The sequence below is a fragment of the Pongo pygmaeus genome, chromosome 13 (genome assembly GCF_028885625.2).
Source record: "Pongo pygmaeus isolate AG05252 chromosome 13, NHGRI_mPonPyg2-v2.0_pri, whole genome shotgun sequence".
Lineage (NCBI taxonomy): Eukaryota > Metazoa > Chordata > Mammalia > Primates > Hominidae > Pongo > Pongo pygmaeus.
The window spans coordinates 82,849,708-82,866,615 of NC_072386.2; the positions used below are offsets into that span (position 1 = coordinate 82,849,708).

Genomic DNA, 16,908 nt, shown 5'->3' on the forward strand with positions numbered 1-16,908 from the left:
CACTTGTCCTGTGCTGTCCAGGACAGCAGCCCTGGGCCACACACGATGATTGTGCACCTGAACATGGTGAGGCCGAATTGAGTTGTGCTGTGAGTAGACAAAACGACACACACTAGATTTTGGAGATTTACCATGGAAAACAGAATGCGACCTATCTCAATGATTTTTATATGCATTACATGTCAAAATGACATTTTTGACATATTGGGTAAAATGAAATATATTATTAAAATCAATTTCACCTGGTTCTTTTCAGTTCAATGTTATTAGTGTAAATGTAATGTTACATATGTGGCTTACATTATATTTTTCCTGAGCAGCACGGCTCCAGGAGGGTGGACACTGAAACTGCTCTCAGCTTGCACGGTTATGCAGTAGAGCTGTGCTGCCAACTCAGGCCTGGGGACTGGTGTCATCCCTATGTTTCCATGGAAACAGGTATTCCTAAGAGAAACACCAACCCTCCTCCACCTAGCGACAGATGTCTATTTTCTTTTTTCTTTTTTAGTAGAGATGGTGGCAGGGAGGGTGGGGGGTTTCGCTATGTTGTCCAGGCTGGTCTCAAACTCCTGGCTGCAAGGCAAACCTCCCGCCTTGGCTTCCCAAAGTGCTAAGATTACAGGATTGAGTCAATGAGCCCAGCTGGGAACAGATGTTCATGTCCTCCTCTCATCTTTTTCCCAAATTGCCCTTGGAAACTCTTGACAAGTTTTGGCCTAAGTTCTCTACCTCTTCCCCACCTAGCTAGAAAAGGCTACCAGAGCCCAGAACACTTGGACAGATGATAGCTTTCAAGGTGCAGAGATAAAGAGTTCCCAGAAAGGAGATGCATTTTGGAGACTGTGAATTGTCTCCTTAGTGGAGAGAAGGACAAGCTTCCTGCAGCTTTCACCCTCTCCTTTGTCCTGGAACCTGCCCCTGCCTAAAGAACTCTGGCAAAAGACTTTGCTTTCTGGGTCTCGCTTCCTGCTTGATAAAATAAGCTGCTCAGCATAGATTATCCTTAAATGCCATTGAGATGCAAACAAATGTCACTGGTGCCCTTTGAGCACCACCCGAACATTTTAACACCTCCAGACAGGAGGACTGTACTTGTCTCCTGTTTGTTGTGACTTTTCTCCAGCTTCTTTTCGGTAGGTTGTAACAGTCAGAAAACTTGTTACAATTACCATGGAGCTGGGCTTGCAGGGGTGAAGGCTAGGAGATGGAAAATCACTTCCCTAAAGGAGACCTTACCCACAAGTGGCAAAGCCAACATTTTAACCTGAACTTCAGGTCCCAGGTGAGGGCCGGCACCCCTGCATCACCTGAAAAAGGAGGTCACTGGATCACGATTTCTAAGAAATCATCCAACTCTGACATGTGGGGGCCTATTTATTTTTATCTCACTAGAAAACAAAGTCAGAGACTGGGTCTGAAGGTAAGGACGCAGACATCTGAGACAAAATCTCTCTCCTTCCTGTCTTAACTTTGTTTTATTTAGTGTGTGAGGTTTGTTTTTTGTTTTTGTCTGTTTTTGAGATGGGGTCTCACTCTGTGGCCAAGGCTGGAGTACAGCGGCATGATCTCAGCTCACTGAAACCTCCGCCTCCCAAGCTCAAGCAATCTTCCCACCTCAGCCGCCCGAGTAGCTGGGACTGTAGGCCTGCGCCACCACACCCAGCTAATTTTTGTATTTTTAGTACACACAGGGTTTCACCATGTTGCCCAGGCTGGTCTCGAACTCCTAGATTTAAGAGATCCACTCGCCTCAGCCTCCCAAAGTGCTGGGATTACAGGCGTGAGCCCCCAAGCCCTGCCCTGTTTTATTATGTATTATTGTTTATTTTTTTGTAGAGAAGGCGGGTTGCACTATGTTGCCCAGGCTCCTCTCGAGCTCCTGGCCTCAAGAGATCCTCCTGCCTTGGCCTTGTTTTATTAGTTTCACTAGGAAAATTACAGAGGAAGATAAACCACACAAACAAGGTTAAAACCAACAATAATCCCACAATTTTTTTAAAAGATAAAAATTAAAGTGAAGCATCTCCCCTCGGCTCACCACAGCCCTCAGTCCCTGCCCTTCCAAGAGCAAACCCCTCCCCTCCAATAGGTAACTATTCATATTGCCCTCGTAGAATTTTCTTTTTTCTTTTTCTTTCCTTTTTTTTTTTTTTTTTTTGAGACGGCGTTTTGCTCTTGTTGCCCAGGCTGGAGTGCAATGGCATGGTCTCAGCTCACTGCAACCTCCACCTCCCGGATTCAAGTGATTCTTCTGCCTCAGTCTCCCAAGTAGCTGGGATTACAGGCGCCCACCACCATACCCCTCTAATTTTTGTATGTTTAGTAGAGACATGTTGGCCGGGCTGGTCTCAAACTCCTGACCTCAGGTTATCCGCCTGCCTCGACCTCCCAAAGTGCTTGGATTACAGATGTGAGCCACTGCACCTGGCCCAGAATTTTCTTATATTAATACACACAGTATATTATTTATTTTACAAAAAGGTAAGCATGCTAAATCTATTAGACTGCAAAATATGTTTTCTCATCTCTTGGACATCCTTTCCTGCCAGCACACTGGCAGTATTTAGTGGGTGCCCAGAATTCAGTTTCCTGGATTCTCTCTGTTTTAACTCTTCCTCCCTCTGCTGGTAGACATTTAAGTTTTTCTCCAGTATTTTGGAACTGCAGTGAACAGGGCAGCTCTCTACAGGGGCAGATTCCCAAAAAGAGACCTAGTGCCCTGGGAAGAGAAGGGGGTTTCATCTACCAAGAAGCCAGGCAATTAGGAATGAGTTTGCCATCAAATCTGTCAGAGAGAAAGGACTGGGCAACAAGAGCAAAACTCCGTCTCAAAAAAAAAAAAAAGAATTTAAGTTGCTAGAGCATGTGGAAAGTTTCGAAGGCAGAACTTGTAGCCCTGACATAGTAAAACCTTAAAGCATCTTTTAGAAAGTCTTGGGCAAAGGCCTTGAAGCCCAACTGGCTCTACACTGACTCTCGCTCCCAGCCTTGGGCAAGCAGATCCACCTGCCAACTCTCAATACTGCCTTTACATAAAACCTCAGATAAGCACAGCGCTCTCAAACAGCATAAAAAGCACTAGCCACAAAGGGAAACAATTATTCCATTAAAAACATTTGACTCCATTAAGGCCAAGAACTTCTGTTCATTAAAAATCTGGATTTAAGAGTGAAAAGGTGGGGCCAGGCTCGGTGGCTCATGCCTGTAATCCCAGCATTTTGGGAGGCTGAGGCAGGTGGATCACAAGGTCAGGAGTTCAAGACCAGCCTGGCCAAGATGGTGAAACCCTGTATCTACTAAAAATACAAAAAATTAGCTGGGCGTGGTGGTGGGCACCTGTAGTCCCAGTTACTCGGGAGGCTGAGGCAGGAAAATGGCGTGAACCCGGGAGGCAGAGCTTGCAGTGAGCTGAGATTGCGCCACTGCACTCCAGCCTGGGCGACAGAGTGAGACTCCATCTCAAAAAAAAAAAAAAAAGGTGGAAAGGTCAGTGATAATGGGAAAAGACATTTATCATCCATAAATCCAACCAAGAACTCTGCATAATTATGGCCCTATATTAATTTTAGGAATTGGTATGACTATCACATAAAAGAAAATAATATTTTTGGTGGTGAGGGATGGAGTCTTGCTCTGTTGCCCAGGCTGGAGTGCAATGGCATGATCTTAGCTCACTGCAAACTCCACCTCCTGGGTTCAAGCAATTTTCCCACCTCAGCCTCCCAAATAGCTGGAATTACAGTTGTGCGCCACCATGCCTGGCTAATTTTTGTATCTTTAGTAGAGATGGAGTTTCACCATGTTGCCCAGGCTAGTCTTGAACTCCTGACCTCAAGTGATCCTCCTGCCTTGGCTTCCCAAAGTGCTGGGATTACAGGTGTGAGCCACTGCGCCTGAACTGATTGTGTCCTCTAATGCACAAAGTTTTAAACTTGTTTGTTTGTTTGTTTTCTAACCACTAGACCACCAGGGAAAAAGTTTTCAATTTTTATTAACTTCAGCTTATCTATTTTTTCTTATATTGCCCATGCTTTTGGTATCACATTCAAGAAATCATTGTCAAATCTGATATAAGGAAGACTTCTTTTAAAATTCTTATAGTTTCTTTTCTTTTTTTTTTTTTTTTTTGAGACAGAGTCTCACTCTGTTGCCCAGGCTGGAGTGCAGTGGCACAATCCTGGCTCACTGCAAGCTCCGCCTCCCGTGTTCACACCATTCTCCTGCCTCAGCCACCTGAGTAGCTGGGACTACAGGCGCCCGCCACCACGCCCGGCTAATTTTTTTGTATTTTTATTAGAGACGGGGTTTCACCGTGTTAGCCAGGGTGATCTTGATCTCCTGACCTCGTGATCTGCCTGCCTCGGCCTCCCAAAATGCTGGGACTACAGGCGTGGGCCACCGTGCCCAGCCTAAGATTCTTACAGTTTTAGCTTTTATAGTTAGGTCTTTGATCCATTTTGAGTTAATTTTTGCATATGGCACTAGGTAAAGGTCCAGCTTCATTCTGTTGCATGTGGAGACTCAATCTCCCTACAACATTTATTATTTTTATTTTTTCAGAGATGGGGCCTCACTATATTGTCCAGGCTGATCTTGACCTCCTGGGCTCAAGCAATCCTCCTGCCTCAGCCTCCCAAAGTGCTGGGATTACAGGCATGAGTCACCATATCCGGCCTTTCAACACTATTTTTTGAAAAAACTATTCTTTCCCTGTAAATGGTCTTGGTATCATTGTTAAAAAAATCATTTGAAAGCCTGGCGGGGTGGCTCACGTCTGTAATCCCAGCACTTTGAGAGGCCAAGGCGGGTGGATTGCCTGAGGTCAGGAGTTTGAGACCAGCCTGGTTAACATGGTGACACCCTGTCTTTACTAAAAATACAGCAATTAGCCAGGTGTGGTGGTGTGTGCTTGTAGTTTCAGCTACTCGGGGGGCTGAGGCAGGAGAATCACTTAAACCTGGGAGATGGAAGTTGCAGTGAGCCAAGATCATACCACTGCACTCCAGCCTGGGTGACAGAGCAAGACTCCATCTCCAAAAAAAATAAAATAAAAATCACTTGACCGTATATATAAAGGTTTATTTTTGGGCTGTCTGTTCTATTCCATTGGTCTATGGGGCTGTTTCTATGCCAGTACCACACTGTTTTGATTACTGTAGCTTTGCAGTAAGTTTTCAAATCCAGATGTATGAGACCTCCAACCTTATTGTTTTTGAGATTGTTTTGGTTACTTAAAGTCCAAGAAAATAACATTTTGACAGACACAATGTGATGCACTGATAGCAAATTATACCATTATTTGTAAAATGCTTGGTCAGGTACTTATACAGAGAACTACAGTAGTTCCCTCCTCCTTATCATGGGGGACACATTCCAAGACCCCCAAGACCCCCCAGTGGATGTCTGAAACCTCAGATAGTAACAAACCCTATATATATTTTACTCTGGGTTGTTTTCTATGCATACATAACTATGATAAAGTTTATTTATTTATGTATTTTTTTTGAGACAGAGTCTTGCTCTGTCGCCCAGGCTGGAGTGCAGTGGTGCAATCTTGGCTACTGCAACCTCTGCCTGCCAGGTTCAAGCAATTCTCCTGCCTCAGCCTCCTGAGTAGCTGGGATTACAGATGCGTGCCACCACACTCGACTAATTTTCGTATTTTTAGTAGAGACAGGGTTTTACCATGTTGGCCAGGCTGGTCTCGAACTCCTGAGCTCAGGTGATCTGCCCACCTTGGCCTCCCAAAGTGCTGGGATTACGGCATGAGCCACCACGCTCGGCCTTATGATAAAGTTTAATTTATAAATTAGGCACTGTAAGAGATTAATAACAATAATAAAATAGAACAATTATAACAATATACTGCAATAAAAGTTATGTAAATGTGGTCTCTCTCTCTCTCTCTGTCTCTCAAAATATCTTATCCTTTACTTACTTTTCTTCCTGATCTGATAACTGAGACAGCTAATAAGTGACTAATGGGCAGGTAGCATAGACAGGGTGGATATGCTGGACAAAGGGGCGATTCATGTACTGGGTGGGACAGAGCTGGACGGGGCAAGATTTCATCACACCACTCAGAACAGCATGCAATTTAAAACTTATTAATTGTTTATTTCTGGAATTTTCCATTTCATATTTTTGGACCAAGGTTGACCTCCTGTAACTGAAATTGTGGAAAGCGAAACTCCAGATTAGGGGTGATGACTTTAGGTGTATTTCTTGTCTCATGTCACAGAGGAGCAAGATAAAAATAAATTATAGAGCCGGCTTCAGGCAGCTGCTGCCTAAAGTCAGGGCCTAGAGGGAAAATGTAAAAACTGACTCAGTTTGTTACCTGAGGCATTTTATTTTTCTGCCAAAGGCAAAATGAGCCACTGTGAGCTCTGCAGATTCTCCAGGCAAAAGGATTTAAATGGCTTATGGGTACCTCTCCAGAGACAGTCACCACATTTTGGCGTCTTGAAATATTTCGGGGAGCATCTGCTATTTCAGTTCTTTAACAGGATCAGTCTGAGAAGCCGCTATTCCATCTGAGGCACCCTTGGCATTCTTGCTCTGTGGCCTGCTTTTTCCTTTCTAGGTTCTTCCATCCCTTGAGAAGTCCCGCCAGACGCCTCTTCCCCTTCCCAACAGGAGGGGTTGGGCTGCGGGAAGAGTTGGGGGTCGGAACCACGCCGCCAAAGGGCGGGAATGAGCGTGTGACCTCTGAGCGCTGGAAGCACACCCACATAAGGTGTGAGCCAGCTAAGAGGAGGAAAGAAACCAAGAAAATCTTTAGCAGAAGAGAATCTGGAGAGGAGGGAGGTTAGCGTGGCTTACCGCAGGAGTCTATTAGGTGAGGGAAGGTTTACTTCTCTCAGTCCTTTGAGCCGATGCAATAAACTTTTTATTTTAGGAAATAAAAAGGAGGCCTTGCCTTCTGCAAGCAGAATTCAGAGCGGCTAAGAGTCAGCTCTAAATTCCCAAATGTATGTTTTTTCTCGTTTTCTCGGAACAATGGGGGTGAGGAGAGGTGGGGACTTCCCAGACAGTTCTGCAAGTCATGTGAAATTTCCTTTTACATCCTGTGGCTTAAAATGGAGCGGCAATAGCCATTGTGGGGTGAGAGGAACACCTACCCACAGCCCACCCCACCACACCACACCACACCGAGGGCATGGCATGGGGGTGAGCCGGCCAGCTAAGGAATGGCCGGGACATCAGCGTTCGGACGCTCGTGCGGGCCCTGCCGTTTCCATCCTGAAGCTGGCCCGGGAGGAGCGCCGCAGAGTGAGCCTGGAGCCTGGGGAGTCCCCCCACGTGCGGGAGCCGGAGCTGCCTGGACCGGCCTCCTACTCGCTGGCTGGACTGCGGCCTCCGGGGCTGCCTTGAGTTCTGGGGCCTGCAGGGACTGGACACGACATCTGGGCTTCCCGCCTTCCCCTGCTCTGCATCCTCAGGCGCTGGAAGGTCCTCGGACAGGATGTGCTCGGATGGGCAGTCCCCGAGTTGTCCTGTGGCGGGGCGGTCCAGGGACTGGGCCACCCTGGGGCTGAGTGGTCCTCGGATGAGACTGTCCCCCGCGTTGGGGGGTTTGGAGTTCCTTGAGAGAAGCTTCAGGTCATGCGGCTGATGGGCCCCCTGAGCCTGAGAGTAGGGATGACCCTGGAAGCGGCGCTAGTGCTGATCTGCAGGTCCCTGCGCTCCCGCCAGAGCCGCGACCCGGCTTGTGCCACCCAGCTTCGGGGCCTGCAGGGAGCGCTGCTTCCTCTGAGCCTGAGCCTGGGACCCTCCTTGCAGTGTGGCTGTGGGGGCGCTGGTCCCATCACGGCCTTTTTCATAAAGTAAGGAGACTGTTTTAGGCCTAAATTCTAGGATTATACTGATTTGCCAGGCAGCCTTTTTCCATGATTTTGGAAACATTAGCCTCAAATAACAACAAAAAAATTCGTTGATTCACAGCTATGTTGCAAATCCCGGCTGAGCGCGGTGGCTCACGCCTGTAATCCCAGCACTTTGGGAGGCCATGGCGGACAGATTGCTTGAGTCCGGGAGTTCGAGACCAGCCTGGTCAACATGGTGAAGTCTCTACTAAAAATACAAAAATTAGCCGGGCATAGTGGTGGGCGCCTGTAATCCCAGCTACTCGGGAGGCTGAGGCACGAGAATCCGTCTCAAAAACAAAACAACAACAACAAGAAAACAAATCCAGCCATCTCTTATGGAAAGAACATATTAATTTATGAGTGTCTAATATACTTTGTGAATAAAAACATAGTCTTGACTAGATCAACTCAACTCACTATGGAATGTCTTTGTTGTTATTGTTTTGGAGACAGAGTCTAGCTCTGTCGCCCATGCTGGAGTGCAGTGGCACCATCTCGGCTCACTGCAACCTCCACCTCCCAGGTTCAAGCAATTTTTGTGCCTCAGCCTCCTGAGTAGCTGGGATTACAGGCATGTGCCACCATGCCCGGCTAATTTTTTGTATTTCTTCTAGTAGAGAGGGAGTTTCGCCATGTTGCCCAGGCTGGTCTTGAATTCCGGAGCTCAGAAAATCTGCCCGCCCTGGCCTCCCAAAGTGCTGAGATTACAGGCATGAGCTATTGCACCCGGCTGAAATGTCTTTGGAGGAAAAAAAAAAAAAAATTAAAACAAAACAAAACAAAACAAAACAGTGGTGGTGGTGTTGTTGGTTTTTTGTTTTTTGTCTTTTTTTTTTTTGGCCTCTTTCCCTGTTATTCTTTGAAGGAATCCAGAACTTTGATGGTCTCTCATGAGGTTCATGGAATATTTTTGAAGCCATAAAACAAACCGTATTTTCCTTGTTTATATTTTGTATTTTCTTTAGAATCTTACCCAGTAACTGACACTGAACAGGCACCACATAGCAATTACAAGCACAGAATTCAAAGTTACTTAGGAATTGTACTTCAGTTCACCTTCATTTTTGAAAGGTATTTTCTCTGGTTATAGAATTCTGGTCTGGCAGGGCTTTTTCTTTCAGCAAATATGACATTACTTCCATTACTCACATAAGAAAAATGAGGTTTAGAGCATTTTTTGGAATCTTCCAACTTGAGGGAGCTAGAAGGGGAGGAGCCAAAACCACAACAAAACCCACCCGATCTCAATGCCTCACTCCGCTCCCTGAAAGAAAAGAGAGAGCCGGGCGCGGTGGCTCATGCCTGGAATCCTAGCACTTTGGGAGGCCGAGGCGAGTGGATCACGTGGTCAGGAGTTCAATACCAACCTGGCCAAGATAGTGAAACCCCGTCTCTACTAAAAATACAAAAAATTAGCCGGGCGTGGTGGCAGGCACCTGCGATCCCTGCTATTCAGGATGCTGAGGCAGAGAATTGCTTGAACCCAAGAGGCGGAGGTTACAGTGAGCTGAGGTCATGCCAGTGCGCTCCAGCCTGGGCAACAGAGTGAGACTCCGTCTCAAAAAAAAAAAAAGAAAGAAAAGAGAGAGGAGACAGCAGGGGGAGATGAAGGGGGGAAGGGACGGGGAGACAGGGAGCAATAGAGATAGAAGGGAGAGAAACAAGTATGAGAAAGAGAGATTAATATTAAGAGTAATTGAGAGAACTAAAACTATTCTTTCCAAACTTGTCTTCACCAAGGCTCTGTGTATCAGCTGTCTTCAAGGCCATCCTCCCCCAGTTGACTGAAATGAACCAAACCCCTTTAATTTTTTTTCCCACACATTCTGACCATGTTCTAGATGACTAGATTCCCTCAATCATGAAATACACACTCAATAATAATAATGGCAACTTAATTTGACTGTGTGCTTACTACATGCCAGGAACCAGTCTAAGCCAGTTCATGAATTATTTTAGATATTCTTGATAATTACCATAAGAAATCAGTACACATGCAGCTTTTCAATGACTTAGTATGATTTGGGGGCTTGGTTCTTAAATTCCTTCCCTATGCACAAGATGACAGTAAACAGCCACACTAGACAATTCCTGTGAACTTGCTTGTCTTTAATCCACATGGGACCTAAGCAGCTGAGTGTAACAGCAGGGTGTGGCAGGAATGCTCTGAGGCTGCCAGCCTTCCTTGCCTAAGGTATTCAAATTCAAATCCTTTCTAAAATACTCAATCTGTCCTCGTGTTTTAATTTCTAGGCCCAAAATTTGGCCTGCACTTGATTTTGCTTTCTGTATATCAGCTCAAAAAATATTAGTCTGTAATAACCATCAGAGAAGAGACTTTAAGTCTATAATTTTTACAAGTTTTTTTTTTGGAAGTAATAAATGACTTTATGATGACAAAGGTGAGGGTAGGGAAAGCTAGAATCCTCACAAATTGGTAGCAATTGAATTAGGTTTATCACTTTCTAAACTATGAGCTTGGCTGGGCACAGTGGCTCACACCTGTAATCCCAGCACTTTGGGAGGCTGAAGCAGGTGGATCACTTGAGCCCAGGAAGTCAAGTCTGCAGTGAGCTGAGATCACGCTCCAGTCTGGGTGACAGAGTGAGATCTTATTTCAAGAAAACACACACAAAACTATGAGCTTACAATAAAGTTCCTTAGGAGTATTAATAAATTATAATAAAGATATTTAAAATAACAAAATTATAATGAAATATAGCCAAGCAGTTATGGATCTGATCCCAATACTAAATTTTCCTTACCTCTGAGATGGAACTGGCTCTGTTAGCTTAAGAGAGCTGATTATTATTATTGTTTTTTTTTTGAGATGGACTTGCTCTTGTTGCCCAGGCTGGAGTGTAGTGGCACAATGTTGGCTCACTGCAATCTCTGCCTCACAGGTTCAAGCAATTCTCCTGCCTCAGTTCCCTGAGTAGCTGGGATTACAGGTGCCTGCCACCACACCCGGTTAAATTTTGTATTTTTAGTAGAGACGCCATGTTGGCCAGGCTGGTCTTCAACTCCAGACCTCATGATCTGCCTGCCTCGGCCTCCCAAAGTGCTGGGATTACAGGCGTGAGCCACTGTGCCTGGCCAAGAGAGCTGATTATTAAATTATTAAATTTTGCAAGCTAATTGTTAAAAACACTTGTATTAGTCTGTTTTCACGCTGCTGATAAAGACATACCAGATACTGGGCAATTTACAGAAGAAAGAGGTTTATTGGACTTACTGTTCCATGTGGCTGGGGAGGCCTCACAATCACGGTGGAAGGTGAAAGGCACATCTCACATGGTGGCAGACAAGAGAAGAGAGCTTGTGCAAGGAGACTCCCATTTTTAAAACCATCAGATCTTGTGAGACTAATTCACTATCATGAGAATAGCATGAGAAAGACCCGCTCCCATGATTCAATTACCTCCCACCAACACGTGGGAATTGTGAGTGTTAGAATTCAAGATGAGATTTGGGTTGGGGCACAGCCAGTTCATATCATTTTGCTCCCGGCCCCTCCCAAATCTCATGTCCTCACATTTCAAAACCAATCATACCTTACCAACAGTCCCCTAAAGTCTTAACTCATTTCAGCATTAACTCAAAAGTCCACAGTCCAAAGTCTCATCTGAGACAAGGCAAGTCCCTTCCACCTATACACCTGTAAAATCAAAAGCAAGTTAGTTTAGTTACTTCCTAAATACAATGGGGGTATAGGTATTGGGTAAATATAGCCATTCCAAATGGGAGAAATTGGCCAAAACAAAGGGACTACAGGTGCCATGCAAGTCTGAAATCTAGTGGGGCAGTCAATTCTTAAAGCTCCAAAACGATCTCCTTTGACTCCAGGTCTCACATCCAGGTCATGCTGATGCAAGAGGTGGCTTCCCATGGTCTTAAGTAGCTCTGCCCCTGTGGCTTTGCAGGGTACAGCCTCCCTCCCAGTTGCCTTCACAGGCTGGCACTGAGTGTCTGTGGCTTTTCCAGGCACATGGTGCCAGCTGTTAGTGGATCTACCGTCCTGGAGGATGATGGCCCTCTTCTAACAGCTCCACTAGGCAGTGCCCCAGTAGGGACTCTGTGTAGAAGCCCTCACCCAACATTTCCCTTCCACACTGCCGTAGCAGAGGTTCTCCATGAGGGCCCTGCCCCTGCAGCAAACTTCTGCCTGGACATCCAGGTGTTTCCATACATCTTCTGAAATCTAAGCGGAGCTTCCCAAACCTCAATTCTTGACTATTGTGCACTCGCAGGCTCAACACCAGATGGAAGCTGCCAAGGCTTGATGCTTGCACCCTCTGAAGCCATGGCTGGAGCTCTATGGTGGCCCCTTTCAGCCATGGCTGGAGTGACTGGGATATAGGGAACCAAGTCCCTAGGCTGCACAAAACATGGGGACCCTAAGCCTGGCCCACAAAACCACTTTTTTCCTCTAGGCCTCCATGCCTGTGATGGCAGGGGCTGCTGCAAAGGTCTCTGACATGCCCTGGAGACATTTTCCCCATTGTCTTGGAGATTAATGTTTGGCTCCTTGTTACTTACGCAAATTTCTGCAGCTGGCTTGAATTTCTCCTCAGAAAATGGAATTTTCTTTTCTATTGCATTGTCAGGCTGCAAGTTTTCCAAACTTTTATGCTCTGTTTCCCTTTTGAAACTGAACGTCTTTAATAGCACCCAAGTCACCTCTTGAATGCTTTGCTGCTTAGAAATTTCTTCTGCTAGATACTCTAAATCATCTCTCTCAAGTTCAAAGTTCCACAAATCTCTAGGGCAGGGGCAAAATGCCAGCAGTCTCTTTGCTAAAACATAACAAGAATCACCTATGCTCCAGTTTCCAACAAGTTCCTCATCTCCATCTGAGATCACCTCAGCCTAGACCTTATTGTTCGTATCACTAGCAGCATTTTTGTCAACGCCGTTTAACAAGTTTCTAGGGAGTTCTGAACTTTCCCACATTTTCCTGTCTTCTTCTGAGCCCTCCAAACTGTTCCAACCTATCCTGTTACCCAGTTCCAAAGTCACTTCCACATTTTTGGATCTTTTCAGTAATGCCCCACTCCCGGTACCAATTTACTGTATTAGTCCATTTTCACACTGCTGGTAAAGACATACCTGAGACTGGGCAATTCACAAAAGAAAGAGGTTTATTGGACTTACAGTTCCATGTGGCTGGGGAGGCCTCATAATCATGGTGGAAGGTGAAAGGCACATCTCACATGGCGGCAGACAAGAGAGCTTGTGCAGGGAGACTCCCGTTTTTAAAACCATCAGATCTCATGAGACTTATTCACTATCATGAGAATAGCATGGGAAAGACCTGCTCCCGTGATTCAATTACTTCCCACCAGGTCCCTTTCACAACACATGGGAATTGTGGGAGTTAAAATTCAAGAGGAGATTTGGGTGGGGGACACAACCAAACCATATCAACAATCATTTATGAAAAATTAAATCATATAAACTTGTAATTAAAGACATTATATTAAACACAGAGGTATTGAATACTCAAACTCATCACTTTCTAATTATTTGACTAATTATTAGAAGTCACTCATATCATTGAGCAAGTGAAGTTCTCTCATGTTGGCAACAAAACTGTTAAATACTCTTCTGGATTTTACAAGAAATAGCAGTTCAAAGTGAAGTCATAGGTGCATGAAATTTGTGATAGAGTATTGTATATTTTACTATTAGTAGTAAATTGTGTGCTATATATTCTTTATATCAGTAAAATTTATAATAAACTCATAAAATATATATAATAACTCCCTATAAGGCCTGTTGATAGACATTTAGTCATACACCACTGAATGAAGCTGTTTTGCAGCACATGGAACTACAAGGAGATTTGGCATGAAAAGCTCTAGAAGATTTAGGGTAAAATACATAATCCAGCATTTATTATGCACAACTTTAGATCCTTAAATACATTATTATTTAATTTCTCCAGGCTTGTAAAGACTTAATAATAACAAACATTTATTGAGGTCTTAAGGACTTACTATGGACAGGCCAATAACATGATGATCTCATTAAATCATTGCAGTAACCCTCTGAGATGAATATTATTATTATTATCCCCAATTGAAGAGAGGGAATGCAGTAGTTGTCATGGTACCCCAGATGGTGAAGAGCAGTTTGAGAAACCTACTGCAGATGGCTGTGCTCTGAGCCCTGTCTGAGCCTATACATGCTGAGGTAGAGACTGCAGCTCCCTGAGATCGAAGCTTGGTTCATGGACCTCGGCCCAGGAGATGGCACATTATGGACACTCAGCAGAGGTTTACTGATTTATTACTTAATGGATCAAGTAACAATGGATCAAGTCATGATTTAAGCATGATGGGAAGCCACTGATTCAGTTTTAGTCTTGAGAAAATAGTGAATTTGGGGAGATGAGAAGCTGTAGAGGGGAGCAGAAAGATTAACTAGAGCTAGAGTTTAAAACACTTGCTGCAAATATATTAATATTTAATCCTCACAAAGGTCCTTTATGAGAGCTGTTGTCTCCTTCCTTCAGCCGAGGAACTGCAGGCACTTGCATAGAAAATGGGACTTCTGTCTTCGTAAAGAAGAGCTTATAGAGGGTTGTTCTTGACCTGTAGTGTGTATCTGAGTCATCAAGGGACCTTGTTAAAAATGCAGAGTCTGGTTCAGTAGGTCTGGGGTGCTGTTCAAGCATTTGCACTTGTGACAAGCACCTACAGGAGGCTGAAGCTGCTGGTCTGCCAGTAATACTTGGAGTAACTAGTCAAGAGGGTTTGTGTTCTGTTTGTTTTTCATTGAGAAAACTTTCAATGAAAGTTTCAGTTGAGAACTTTCAAGCTCATTGGCTTGGATGGGATAAGGCAAAATAACGTATTCTGTGTATTCTGAATACACAGAATAACCTGGGGTCCTGCATAGCTCCCTTTTGATAAATGAGAGCTCCCTTTTCTAGACAGATAACTCACTGTTAACTTATTGTCAGAGTACTTCACACAAGATTACATGGAATCCTCCCAGCAGCTCTGGGAGATGGATATTGTTTGTGGATAGAGATGCTAAGGCATAAAGGGAATTCCACATTCATAAAATAAATAAGAGGAGGAGAGAGAAAGTTAATATAGAGTAAGTGAATATAAAGTCCAGAAATGAGGGATCTATTGACATTATTCCTGAAGGACAAAAAGTTGTCGAGATGAGTTTTAGGCTCCTGAACTGACCATGTCACTAGGAACCAATTGTTATGGGAGCCAGAAGAGAAACTGATGCGCTAATGAATTTTTGATTGCACGAAGCTGGAGGCTCAGTGAGGGAGAACAGAGGTCTAAAAGAAAGACAGTTTTATGCCAGTTCCACTACCATTACTTTTGTCTGGAAATTTAAAGTTTGTATCAGTGTGTAAAGTTTGTTATTCACTCACATTTCTTCATATACACATAGACCACCTCTGTCAAGAAAGAACTGCTGGGGCTGGGGGAATGTGGCTCGTGCCTGTAATCCTAGCACTTTGGGAGGCTGAGGCAGGTGGATCACTTGAGGCCAGGAGTTTGAAGCCAACGTGGTGAAACCCCATCTCTACTAAAAATACAGAAGTTAGCCAGACATGGTGGTGTGTGCCTGTAGTCCCAGCTACTCAGGAGGCTGAGGCAGGAGAATCGCTTGAACCCAGGAGGTGAAGGTTGCAGTGAGCAGAGATTGTGCTACTGTACTCCAGCCTGGCTGACAGAGCAAGGCTCTGTCACAAACAAACAAACAAACAAACAAAAAACAAAGAACTGCTGGATACAGGTCATCTTGGCTGCAGAAAGGAACCTGCCTCCTTACTATATATCTGTGCTAATATTTATATTTTAATTCATGCACTTACTAATTTTTCAAATATTTTATATTAAAATCAGAATGTATGTGCTCACTTCGGCAGCACATATACTAAAACTGGAACGACACAGAGAAGATTAGCATGGCCCCCGCACAAGGATGACACACAAATTCGTGACGTGTTCCATACTTAAAAAAAAAAAAAGAAAAAAAATCAGAATTTATGGTAACTACCAAAGTCTATTGGGTTATGAGCTCAAATTTATAGCATAAATACATAAACATATTTTGAAAGAATAAGTATATGAAGGTATACCAAAGGAGAGAGTAAGAGTGAGAATCCAACAGGATATAAACCCAGGCTTCAGCAGGGGCTGTCCCTGGGTGGACATGATTATGGGGGTAGCTCATGACTTTTGCTCATCTGAATGGAGTGAGGTTGTTTTCACTGAACTTGCTTTGAATAGTGATAAGAAGGTGTCAGCCCATTCTGTGCTGCTATAACAAAAAACCTGAGACAGAAATTTATAAAGATCTGAAATGCATTTCTTACAGTTCCAGAGGCTGTGAAGTCCAGGATCAAGGTACTGGCATCTAGTGAGGTCCTTCTTGCTTCATCCTCACATGGTGGAAGGCAGAAGGGCAAAAAAGAGCAAACCCACCCTTAGAAGCCTTTTTTTTTTTTTTTTTTTGAGGTGGAGTTTCGTTCTCGTTGCCCAGGCTGGAGTGAAATGGCGTGATCTTGGCTCACTGCAACCTCCACCTCCCGGGTTCAAATGATTCTCCTGCCTCAGCCTTCCAAGTAGCTGTGATTGCAGGCATGCACCACCATGCCCGGCTAATTTTGCATTTTTTAGTAGAGACAGGGTTTCTCCATGTTGGTGAGGCTGGTCTCAAACTCCCAACCTCAGGTGATCCGCCCGCCTTGGCCTCCCAAAGTGCTGGGATTACAGACGTGAGCCACCACGCCCAGCCAGAAGCCTTTTTATACTGGCATTAATCATGACCTAAATACCTCCCCAAAGGCCCATCTTTTAACACTGTTGTCTTGGAGATTAAGTTTCCAACACATGAATTTGGGGGGACAGAGTCAGCTCATAGCAGAAGGGAAAGAGGAAAAAAGAAACAAGCTACAAATGAACCTTTGAAACCAACATATTGTTAGACCTCTAGCTGTTCCAACTAATCTTCTGTTGTAGGACATTTTTGTTCTATGTAATCTTCTATTGTTGAGAAT

At 44.5% G+C, this 16,908-nt stretch overlaps 1 protein-coding gene and 1 non-coding gene across 2 annotated transcripts in view; one reads left to right on the forward strand and one right to left on the reverse strand.

Moving 5' to 3' along the window:
- LOC129043636 (double homeobox protein 4C-like) overlaps nt 1–16,908 on the reverse strand; it is a 57,423-nt gene that overhangs the window by 18,068 nt on the left and 22,447 nt on the right. The gene's annotated exons all lie outside the window — the stretch shown is intronic.
- On the forward strand, nt 15,759–15,865 carry LOC129044850 (U6 spliceosomal RNA). The gene has a single exon (XR_008504825.1). It is a non-coding gene; the product is annotated as a U6 spliceosomal RNA (small nuclear RNA).